This window comes from Ceratotherium simum, chromosome 1 (assembly GCF_057802395.1).
Source record: "Ceratotherium simum simum isolate JZ-2026a chromosome 1, ASM5780239v1, whole genome shotgun sequence".
In the NCBI taxonomy this organism is placed as follows: Eukaryota; Metazoa; Chordata; class Mammalia; order Perissodactyla; family Rhinocerotidae; genus Ceratotherium; species Ceratotherium simum.
This window is the reverse complement of record NC_141900.1, coordinates 84,721,217-84,733,798: the sequence shown is the minus strand read 5'-3', so window position 1 is coordinate 84,733,798 and position 12,582 is coordinate 84,721,217. Positions and strand designations below refer to the sequence as shown.

Here is a 12,582-nt window from a genome sequence, read left to right as displayed (position 1 = left end):
GGATGTGTTAAGCAGGAGAGTAGGAGCTTCCTGGAGCTCCTGCACTCCCAACCCTCTTAGAACCCTTCACATCAGTTCTGTCAGTTGGGGCTATGCTTTTCAGCCTCTCACACCCAAGAATCATCCTTGATAGATACCTCACTGACAAAGCAACTCCAAAACTCCCCTCTCTTCTCAGATCCCCTCCCCTTCCTTTTGGCAGGGAACCACTCAGGTAAACTCCGCTCTCCTTAGCTTAAGCAAGGGAGTCCACATTAGCCGAGTGTGAGTGAGTGAGTGTGAGTGTGTGTGTGTGTTTGTGTGTAGCTGGGGGTCAGGAGTGAGATAAGATGCAGACAGCTCTGAGTACATCCCACTCCTCTTCGGCACCACCCTCCACCCCTCCTCAATTCTGCTAGGAAGACAGGCAGGCCCCTGGGAGCAAGGCAATCCCGGGGCGAGGGGAGCCTGTGTTCTTCCTGGAAGAGCTGAATGAATTAATGCTTAACAAAGGCAATGAAAGTGGCTGCACAAAAGCCAGGTGAGGAGAGGAGGGAAGAGGACAGGTGGGTAGAACGACATGGGCAGGACGTACATTAAGACACGGAGGCAGTTAGGGGGTGACCCCAGCAGGAGATTACCTTTGAGAAGGAGCAACTGGAAGGCTGTGGTCACTGCAAGCCCAGACCTTGGGGACATGTGCTGTGGCTGTACCCCAGAACCCTCAGGGATCCCCAGAGGGCTCAAGGGCTCCTGGGCCTCCTCAACTGAGGGTCTCCCCCCAGACCCAGCACCTCAGACCCCGTACTGACTCTGCTCCTCCAGGAGGGTGGCCTCACTGCTGTGGCCCTCATGGTGGCTGATCTGCTCCCACCTCATGGAGGCAATGGCCCAGGATTAATTCCTTCTTTGATTCTCTCCCAACCTTTTTCTTCCCTTCCTAAAGAGGCCTTGTAAAAGCCTTTGCTGCCAAATATAAAAACTTGTGTTAATTTAAACGGCTTCAAGCTCAATTAAGCAATAAAACGAATGTCTAAATACCTGGGAATTCTCTGAAGCCTGGGCTGGAGCCAGTGGCAGCAGCCTAGGGCAGAGGGTTAGCTGGGCGAGGATGGGGAGGAGAGGAGCCTGTCCACCCGGCAGGGTTGACTCAGCAGAGAGAGATGATGGGGGACACAACTCTAGAAGTAGACAGAGGTGGCTTGGGCATGCAGAGAGAAGGCAGTGGGGAGGAAAAGAAAGGGCAGGGCCAGGGAGGCAGGACCCTGGCTTCTTCCTATTCTTGCACACTCTCTTCCTACTTGAGGGGCGCAGTTTATCCTTCACGTGGAAATACAAGTTCAACTATGCCTGAAGTTGGGGTGTGGTACAGAAGAGGATATGTAGAATTTATTAGAGCCAGGAAAAAAGATACTACATAGATTCAATCTAACTTGATATTGTAGGTGGGGAAACCGAGGCACAGAGAAGGGAAGTGTAGCTAGTAAAGGGCAGAGCTGAGAGCAGAACCCAGGTTTCCCTACTGTCTTCTCTACACTACCTCCTAGTTGGGAGCAGAAAAGACCCTCCTCACCTCCTTCTCTTTTCCCACACTTTCTATTTCAGGAGGACTCCTTCCTTCCCCCAGACATACCCTTGACGCCCTCCTTCCTCACTTCCCACTGGGTTAATGCCACTTTTCTCCACCAACAGGACCATGGGACCTTGTACCTCACTGGTAGAGCCAGGGTGGGAGTGGTGGGCTCTGCTGGGCTGGGTCTACCCAACACCTGTATCACACTGCTGAGGGGCAGAAGCAGGGAGGACCAGCATCTAGTACCTGTACATGTCAAAACATGCTTCTCCTTTCTCTAATTTACCGGAGGACCTGCACTTGTCGGGGAGAAGCGCAAGTGGGCACAATGGTGCTCTGATAGAGACAGGTGTCCTGAGAGCTCACCAGCCAGAAAGACAACTAAATTCATCAAGATGAGTGATGGGCCTCCTGACGAGCCTTTTGCCACCTTGAGATTGCCCAGGGCACTGGAGCACGGTGGAAACTCCGCCGCTGGAGCACTAGGCGCCCCCTACACTGGGGGGGCTAAGGATGGAGGAAGAGGCTGTCGTGGTGGTGGTCAGACAAGAACAGGCACCAGCAAAATGATACATGGGAAGACCATCTTATTTCTCTTAATTTGTCAAGCTTTATCAAACATGCTAAGGCCAAGAAGCAGCAGGTCCCAGAGGAATTCTGGGAAGCACTAGGAAGAACAGAGAGGTTGCTTGCCTTGTGTTTGGGGGCTCATGAGACAATAGGCAGAGTGCAGAGGATGCCAGGCCTGGCTCCCGCCACCAAACCACTGGGCTCCTTGTGTTTGGGGGCTCATGAGACACCTCCTTATGTCCAGCCGAAAGCAAGTGAAGCTGGTACAGTTCCCAGGCCAACACTCAGCCCAGGCCCACGCCAGTTCCCCTATTCCCAAACCTCTTGTCTTTTACCATGTTAGTAGCCAAGTGTCCTTTTCCTAAAACTGAGGATGGCTGCCCTGCTTGAGCACAAGGCCTCCCTCCAGTTCTGAGAAGCTTGTAGTGGGCCAGTGTGGCTGTGACAAGAAGCTTGATGGTCACATGTATCACTCCTCTTGGCACCAGATTGCTGGGATGGAGGCAAGAACCTCAGAGATGGGTTGCAGAGGCAACCAGGTAGGTACAATTCTTCTTATCCTATAAGGTGCCCACGCTCAGATGTCACTCCACATGGCAAACCCCACATTCACATCTCACTCTCTGAGGCCACAAACCAGATGCTGGTCTCCCAAGGGCTCACGCTAGAGGGAGACCCCAGCAACTAGCAGCCACACTCAGGGCCAACACTGTCAGGGAGCAGCCAGGCTCTCTTGGCACGTAGGCAATGACTTCACACTTACCCAGCCTCTCCCTGCCTGCAATCGATACGCTAACTTGGGCTTGACAAGTCCCTGGGCCCAGCCAGCCGCAGAAGAAATCTCTGGCCTTGGGCACTGTGCTGCCACCCAATCCATCTCGGGTTGTAGAGGGAGATAAAGCTGTCGCTCGTGGGTCTCTGTTTCTCCTTTTATTACAGCTGCTGCAACCACAGTAATTTCTCAATCAAACAAAGGCACTCAGGGGAAGGTGGGCTGGGGCTGGGGCAGGGCTAGTGTTCCTGCTGCTGCTGAGTCTCTTGGGTTCTGGCCTTTCTAGCCAAGCCCTGTGCTGTGTCTATCCTTCTGGACACGCCCTAGCCTGGCTGGGCACATGGAACGCAGTTATAAGGTCAAAGTCTTAACTCTTCTCCAGCTCTGGGAGAGCTAACAGAGGGAGCAAGCAGAGGGTTAGGCAGGGCACTCCCAGGTTCACTGCGTTTCTCTTTTATATTGACTGCCAGGAATTTGTGGCTTGACTATAAAATTACGTGGATCCATGTCTGTACAAGCTCTATTTCTCTGTTCAACTTTAAGATTCAAATTTCCGATATTTTCCTTTAATTAAAAAAATAGACACACACACACACACACACACACACACGGTTGATTCTTGTTGCTGGTGGTACTTATGTTCTATAAAGTCACTACGCACACTGAATTAGTGAATCCTGAAACTTTGCTCCTAGGGGAAACACAGGGTTAGGTTCTTGCAAGACTCTGGTCACATTTTTGTCAACTTATCAATACATAATCTTTTTCTATGTGTGCCTCTTTCTTTCTTTCCTTTTTTTTTTTTTTAATAGAAAGGAACTTTTTTTTTTTTTTGCAGGGAAAGATTCACCCTGAGCTAACATCTGTTGCCAATCTTACTCTTCCCCCACCCACCCCTGCAAACCCCAGTGCACGGTGTACATCCTAGTTGTAAGTCCTTCTAGTTCTTCTACGTGAGCTGCCGCCACAGCATGGCAACTGACAGACGGGTGGTGCAGTTCTGAGACCAGGAAACGAACCTGGGTCACCAAAGTGGTGAGAGTGCCGAAATTTAACCACTAGGCCATCAGGGCTGGCTCTTTTTTTTTTTTAAATTGAGGTATAATTGACATACCACATTATGTGAGTTCCAGGTGTACAACATAATGATTTGATATTTGTATGTATGTTTCTTTTTAAAGACACCTTATTTAATATATATCAATGATTCGTGAACACTGAACTCACGGCCAACAGCACTCTAACTCACGCCTGAATAAAGCTGATCTAACACATGTGTTTTCTCCTCAAGGCACCTTACAGCCTTCTTGCACTTAGGAATGAACTAGACAGCACTTCAGCTCTAGACTTTGCACTTAGGAACACTAGACAGCACTTCAGCACTAGGCTTGGAGGCCTTCAACTATAAAATCACCAGCAAAAAGCACAAAAATTTGAAAAATGTGGCACCAAACAGACCATGAAAAGTGTACTCGTTTACAGTACGAGAGGCTGAAACAGGAAGGCAGAGCATCACCCTGTTCAACCTAAGCTGGGAATGTGCTCACCAGGAGACTAAAAGTTTTTGCTGCTCTGGGCACTCACACACACACAAAAACCACAATAAGTACTGACTTTGGGGTTACAAAAAATTTTGGCAAGTAGGCAAATTCACAAATATGGAAACACGAATAATGAGCATTGACTATATACAGATAGAGAGAGAGCTATTTCCCACAAGTTCCCACAAACTGAAGACAGGAGTTAAAGGGAGGGTCATTCTTGTCAAATACATTAAGAAACCTCTTCTCATCTTACTGGCTATTGCAAGCATTAAATGAGATACTATTCATGGAGTGCTGTGTAAATTGCAAAGTGCTATACAATATTGCTACTTGTCTCTTCCGCATCTTGGCGTGTTTCAGGAAGAGATCTGGACTCAAAAGCTTCCCTGGAGGGCCTCCTACAATGGCATGTGACATCAGGGAGTTCAGGCCTTGGGTGAGGGCCCTCATGGGCTGCCAGAGGCTAGGAGTGGGCTTCATATGTGTGTGGGCATTTGGAGTGTACATATGTGGGCTGATATGGCCTTGAGGGTACCACAGAGTATGTGTACACATGGACATAAGCAGTGTCAGCAAGAGACAAATGGTGGCTCTTCTCTTCATTCCCCCTTCTCACTGCTCATGCAGAAGCTGAGACCAGGAAAACACAGAACTGGAAGGAGGTGGGGAGGAGACTGCCTTCTGAGAGACTAAGAAAGGGGCAGGCTGTGCCACACCGAGGAAGTGGCTTGGTGGTAACTCTGGTTAAGACAGAAGTGTGTAGCCTAGATGCCTAAAGGTCAGACCTGACCCTCGGGCGTTCAAGGATACCGCGGTGCTGCCTCACTGTGTAGCCCTGCTGGTCCGGTCATCTGCCAGCATCTCTTGCTCTCTGTTCTTGATGCTGGCAGAGTGGGTGAGGATTTTGTGGTCCTGAACTAGGCCCTGTGAGCTGAGCTCTTCCAGCTTCAACACCACTTTCCTGTGAAGGCTTCCCTAACTCTCAGCCTAGAGAGAACTGCACTCTGAACACCTACGGGCTCACCTTCCCTTTGGCCCTTAGGGCCCAGCGTCTAGCACAGAGGTTAAGAGCGTGGACTCTGGAGCCAGACTGCCTGAGTTCAAATCCATCTACCACCTGCTTGACCTTTGGCAAGTCACTTAACTTCTTCTCTGTACCTCTGTTGACTCTACTGTAAAACTGGAATTGCAATAGTACCTACCTCAAAGGATTTGTTATGATGATTAAATGAGCGAATGTAAATACGTTATGAACTTAGAAGAGAGCTTCATCATTATTAGTTACTTACTTCCTGGCAGAGGCAGTTATTTCATTCCCCAATGTCTTTATTGTCGAACTAGACTGTCAGGTCCAAGGTGAACGAAGCTAGTTCTATACTCCAAATCTTCCCCAGAGTTGGGTGTACTGACTGGGCCATGAGGTGGTAAAAAGAGTGTGCTTTTTGGAGTCAGACAGACTTGGATTCAAATCCTAACTCTAGCTGTGAATTTTTGGGCAGTCACATGACCTCTCTCAGTTTCCTCAACTGCGAAAAGAGAAGGGAGTCCTGCGTGTTAAACGAGATAATGTAAAACTGCTTCCTTTTCCCTTCAGCCGATGCCAGCAGCCCTGCTTGGCTGAGCTCAATCCCCTTAGTTCGCTCCCCACCCAGAAAATCTTTGGGTTTCTTATGCCCTGGGGACCTCATGTAAAATACAGGGTGGGGGGTAAGGCAAGTGGGGGTTGATGGAAAGAACTAATGTGTGACTAGCCCCCAACCTAGCTGAGCAAACAGATGCCTTTCTGCTCAGTGGAGGGGGGTCTTTCTCCAGCACGGAGCCAAAGGTGGGGTGTGGCCCAGCCAGCCATACCCAGCGGGAGAGCAGCTGGGCACACCGGACGCGACTTGTCTGTAGGCTGGGGCAGCCAGTGGGCCCTGCTGCCTCACAGTGGGACACGTCCTCCTGCTCCCAAGCACATTAATGTGCCACTAATGAAATTGTTCTGGCTTATTTACCAAATTAATACAAACGGCACAGGCTGTTAATCTGCATGTCTCCTAATTACTGAGGAAGAGCTCCCGCGTCCAGGCAATACACACACCTCAGTGCCCACCCAGCTGGGCTGTAGTCTCACCTGTCCCAGTTGCAGGTGGGTGAGGAAGGGGAGAAGGGGGAGGAGGAAAGGGAGAACTGGAGCAGCCCCTAGCTCTCCACGGCTGGGAGCAAGTGAGGGAGGGAAGGTGGTGGCAGGGGCTATGAATCTGTTTTATTTCCCATAGCCCTTTTCTCAGCAGCTTGAGTGCCCTGGTCTCCAGAAATATATACTCAGTACCCACCCCCCCACCCCCCAAACTGTTCCCCTTCTTTCCCTTGTTTGGATTCTGTCCAGCTCCTTAACACAGGAACTACTTCAGCCAACTAGGCATTGGGGTCTGAGTCATTCTCCTGTTCTGAACAGTGAGGCACAGTCCCTGCCTGGGGTGCAATGCAGGCCAAAAAGACGCAGAGGCTCGCTGAGGGAGTGTGAGGAAGGAAGAGAAGTGAAAGCCAGGCAGGGCTGAAGTTCTTACAGATGTTACTACTCTCTCTCAACTTGTCCTGGCCCTCCCCAGCCAATCAGCCTTCAGATTCTGAAACTGTTCATAAAGAGTATGTGTGTATGTGTTGGGGGGAGATTAAGAGCTCATCTATAAGACCACAGAGGAAACTCTGACTGCTTTGAGGATTCATTTAGCTGTCCTTTCTCTCCTGCTCCAGGAGCCAAGATGGATGCCTAGTGGCTCTAAGGCCAGAGCAAAGCTGAAAAGACAAAGGTCCCCTCCTGTAGCCTTCTTCAGGTCGTGGTGAGGTGTGGGCAGGGGGAGGGAGAAGTGCACTGGAGGCTACCTCCACCGAAAGGCTAGTCTAAATAAGGCAGCCAGGGGCGTTTAGGGCAAAAGAATTTTAAAATGTTGAACAGGGGAGGACACACAGTAGGGGGCTGCATGCCCCACATGGTGACTCAGGGCAGCCAAAGGAGGTAGAACATAGAGGGGATTTGTTGGCAAGGAGGGAGAGTGGGGAGACCCCACACACATATACCCACCTTCCCCTTTTTATGTCTCAGGAGGATGGAGAAGAGGCTGAATCTCCCCAAAGTGCACTGGCCCAGCCTCTAGGCACAGTGCCCGAGGCAGCACAGGAAATTACTGAACCTCAGCCAGCCTCAGCCCCACCCCTGGGAGGCTGTGGAATGCCTGGAAAACAGCCGCAGGAGATGCTCCTTCCCCCAAGGCGGGTGGGCAAGGCGGGTGGGCAGCCTCAGGCAGGACAGGTGATGCCAAGGAGGCAAGAGCAGCAGCACAGAACACCCCTGCCCTGGGGCATCCAGAAAGGAAGACTTTCTGCACAAGGCTTGGTTGCTGGCTGCAAGTGCCTCCAGAAGGCAGAGCAGGAGTGCTCAGGGCTACCTCTGGGGAGGTGACATCAGGGCCCCAATGACAGGCAAAAGCCTCCATCCCTTCCATACGCTGTCTGGCCATAGTGCTGCTTTAAATACCAACCAAGGCCATCAGCAACAGGCACAGCAAGAAGCCTGGGACTGGGGACAAGATAGGATAAGGTTTGGATGGGGAGAAGGCATTGAGAAGCAAAGAAAAAGCGTGGACTAGAACTGCCATCCAGGCACCAGCTCTGCCTCTTTTGGGCTGGAGCATCACTTCCCTCCAGGCTCAGTTTCTTCATGTGTAAATGAGAGTTGAACCAGGTTTTTAATGTTCTCTCTGCTTTGAATTTTCTAAAGTTACAGTTGGGTTGAGGGTGGTGGTGCTGGTGGTGTACCCATATGACTGGGAGGTGACGAGAGAGAAGACAGACATCGGGTTATGTGAGAGAGAAGAGCAAACGGAGAAGCCCCACGCGCGAATCGTCAAGCCCTGTAGGAGAACCTGCAGAGAGGGGAAGGTGGGAAACGGAGAGAGGAAAAGAGGCACTGCAGCCTCTTGCCCCTGACACATCCCATCCAGAGCTGTCTGCAAGAATGTGAGTAGTGATCCAGGGCAATTGAGACTCCCTTCCCGCCACGCAGAGGTAGCCACATCACCGTAGGGCTGGGTTTTCCACCATCACAGATACTGCATGAAGGCTGTAATGTGCTGCCACAGCCGGAGCTGTGAACTTGAAGAGACACCTCACCTTAATATAGTAGCAGCTTAACACAGCTAACTCGCCCCTTCTACTCCTGGCCACACGCAGACACACCAACGTCCTTCAGAGACGATGAACATTAACACAGTGCAATTAATAATGTAACGCTCCGGGAGCTGGAGAGGCAGTGCCTACGACATGCCTCTTGGGTCTCATTACCATTAGCTGCCTGGGGGGCAGTGGGCAGGCAAGAGGCAGGCAGCAGTACAAATCTTCCCTGTGATCCTGGAGTTCCGGTCCCCACCAGCGCCTCCGCCCCTAATCTCTCATCACCTCCAGACCAGAGAGAGGACTTTAAAGTCCAACCCACTTAGCTGATCGTTCTCCAGAAAACCTCTTTTCTGACATTTGTGTGCTGGCGCAAGCCAAAGCCCTAGGAATGCCTGGAAATCAGGCCTGGGTTGGCACAGTGGCAAGAGGGACCAAGAAGCTCTTGGAAATTGAGGGAAGGCCTGAGCAGTGAGTGAGATGGCTCAGCTAGAAGCTCAGGGCTTCTTTCTCTCCTCTTGAATGCCTCAGGGATGAAGGGTGGGATGACAGGGGTAGGGGGTGGGGGAGACAGCTCCTGGTCCTGCCTGACGTAGAAAGGCAACAGCCAAGGTGATCAGCGTCATTGGACTCAGCCAGGAAATGCAAACCTGCTGACTCCAGACCTTTGCAAGCGGTAACACAGTTTACCAACTGACGCAATCTGTTCCTCTGGTGCAGACAATAAGGAAAGGAGACTGTTCATCTTCCTAGGAAAACCTGGGGCTGAAGGGAGATGTAATTCTCTTCCCTAAGGTTCACAGAGGGAACGTGGCTGAATCAGGGGGCCCTCATTCTGCTCCTAGCCCCTGTCCAGGGCACCACTGTTGGCGTCCTTTCCCACAGGTTTCCTGAGCCCGAGGCAGGCTTTGGAATTCCTTCTAAAAGTGAAACACATCTGAATGGCCCAGCTCCTGCTCATGCTCACTGGCTGACGTGGAGAAGAGCAGTCTTGGCCAAAAAGAGCAGTGACGACTACTTTTCATCAGGTGCCTCCAGACAGCATTCTTTATCCCAACCCGAGGCTAGGGCCAGGGAGTCAGCGGCCATGGCGTTCTCCCAAGCCCAGCCAGAGTACCTCAGGCTGTACCCGAGCCCTAGAGGGACTGAGCTGGGGGGAGAAGATGGTTGGCCTTCTTTTGTCGGGCCTTCTTTTGTGTGTATGACCTATGGAGTAACTGCATGAGGTTATCAAATGTCTGACCTGGTCTGAAAGTAACCAAATGTTGTCTAATCGGATCAAGTTCAAATGCCAGTCCCCGCTTTGCAGGCACCTGTAGCTCCCTGAGCCCTAGGCCTGTTCTTGGGACAGGTGCACTGAGCTTTGCTGACCCCAGTGCTCAGGCTTCTTCACCTGAACTGCTGTGGGTTTCTATGCGGACCCACACTTTGCCTTTAAAAAGCACTTATGTTGGTACCCACAATTACTTCTTTGCCTTCCACCTTGGAGAAAAAGAAATTAACCTGGCTCTAGATCACACTCCCTTTTGTTTCCTTGGGCAGCTATTTCCATCAGTAATCTTCTCTTCTATCATCACCATTCCAGTTCCTTTTTCCACCAGGATCTACCTCTTTGCCCACAAATATCTTGCCCATCCTAGAAAACCTTGCTTTGACCTCACATCCCACCCAGTCGACCTCCTCCTCTTTAGCCAAAGATTATTCTGCTCAGCTCCCTTTCACTTCTCCATCCAATGCAGCTGGTCACCACCGTCGATATTCCAATGTACCTACCACTTCAAAGGTCACTCAAGACCTCTTGCCATTTTAATAATTTCTCAGATTTCATCATTTTTGACCTTTTGAATGATGTGACAAAACTAAGCACCCCCTTTCCATTTTGAAACTTTCTTTTTCAGGCCTCTGTAATTCCCAATCTTGGCTGCTTCGCCCTGCTCTTAGTTTCGATTGTGAATTCTTTCCCAACCACATCCCCTTGAATACGCGTATTCCCCAGGGGGCCATTTTAAGCTGTAGACAGTGTCCGTATTTCACTGCTCTCTGAGTTACATGGCATCACAACTTCCATTTCCAGTCCAGACCTCTCTTCAGAATCAGCTCCACCAGATGAATTTCAAACGTAGCGAGTCTATCTTCCCGATAAAACCTGCTCTTCCACCTGCATTTCTTACCCCAGTCGGGAGCATGAGAAGCTTCGGAATCACCCTTGACCCTTTTACTTTCACCATCAATCTCGAGCTCACAGTGATTCTACTTCATAAACGTCTCTTGAATTCTTCCCCTCTTTATCCTCACTGCCACCCCCTGAGTTCAGGTCCCAGCTTTGGGTAACAGTTCCCTCGCTGGTGTCCCTGCCACCAGCCTTGCCCCTCCCGAATGGCCCCTCTCCAATGCTGCAATGCGGCTTATCACAGGCAGTTTGGCAAAGTGACTAGATATAGGTGCCAGAGCCAGACAACCTGGTTCAAATCTTGCTCTACTACTTACTAGCTGTGTGACCTTGAGCGGGTTATTTAAACTCTCTGGGTCTAGGTTTTTCCTGTTTGTCAAATGGGCACAATAATGGAACCTACCTCAAGGGGCTTTAAGAATAAATGACTGATTAAAGCTAAACACTTAAGAAGAGTCTGGCATATAGTAAGTGCTCAATAAATGTTGCTGCTGTTACTTTCCCCCAAATCCAAATCTGATCACTTTTTCCTTTGCTGAAATTTTACCCTTGTTCTCTGCTAACATTCAAATTCCTCAGCACAGCAGTAGAGGATAAGCGCCTTCTCACTGGGCCCTGTGGTCTCCGTTTCTCCACTGTATCCCTCGTTATTTTGCTCTAGTTGTGCCAAAGCACCTCCAGCTCCACACACACGATGCGCTGTTCCAGGCCTCTGTACATGATATTCCCTGTGGCTAGAATGGTGAATTCACGTGAACCAGCCCATGATTTCCTGAAGTAATGTTTTTCTCCATAGCACTTCGTTCATACCACTATTAATTACACTATTATAACAACACCTTATTAATGGTACATGGTAGGCATTCAATAAATAGAGGATGAAAGGTAAAAGGTTCTAGATTCTCCAGATCACTGGCAGTGAACTTGGAGAAGGCAAGTTCCTGGGTCAGAACACTGTCTTTGGGGAAATCCAGTGGCACCAAACAGACTGGAGAAGGCCCGTTTTGAGAACCCCCTTAAGGGGACAGGGCTGCCCCACCGCTGTCCCTGCTAGAGCAGCCCTGCTCCTAGGAGCCCAGAGGGGCAGAACTGGCTTCGGTCAGTGCAGCCGGCACTGATGACTCAAAGGCGCCCAGACATCATGAGCAGGAGGGGCTGTTTCGCACTCGGCTTTGCCTGCACTGAATATAACTGGAGTGAGGATGGAGTACTCTATGTATCCAGGCATGAGCGCAGGCAGCAGCTGTGTATGCCTCCCTCTGGTCTCCCACACATCCACCACCTCCTGGCCACCGTCCCTCAGCAAGGAAGGCGTGAAGAGACATGAGACAGCTAGAGGAAGAGAAACGAGGACAGGACAGAACCCCAGACCACTGTCCAGTGCTAAGTCCTCCAAGCCAGGAGTTGATGTGCTGGTCAGGCTGCGGGCGAGTAAGGGAACATGTGAGCACAGGGCTGAGAAAGCCTTAAGCTACAAGTCACCTACGGGTGCTGGAAAGTCTCAGGCCCTTCTTTTTTTTTTTTTTTTTTAGGAAGATCAGCCCTGAGCTAACATCCATGCTAATCCTCCTCTTTTTGCTGAGGAAGACTAGCTCTGAGCTAACATCTATTGCCAATCCTCCTCCTTTTTTCTTTTTTCCCCAAAGCCCCAGTAGATAGTTGTATGTCATAGTTGCCTCATTTTTCTAGTTGTTGTATGTGGGACGCAGCCTCAGCATGGCCAAAGAAGCGGTGCATCAGTGCGTGCCCGGGATCTGAACCTGGGTCGCCAGTAGCGGAGCACGCGCACTTAACCGTTAAGCCATGGGGCCAGCCCCTC

The 12,582-nt window shown here is 50.5% G+C and overlaps 1 protein-coding gene across 1 annotated transcript in view; it reads right to left on the bottom strand.

Moving 5' to 3' along the window:
- Positions 1-12,582, bottom strand: part of SND1 (staphylococcal nuclease and tudor domain containing 1) — a 422,021-nt gene that overhangs the window by 17,749 nt on the left and 391,690 nt on the right. The gene's annotated exons all lie outside the window — the stretch shown is intronic.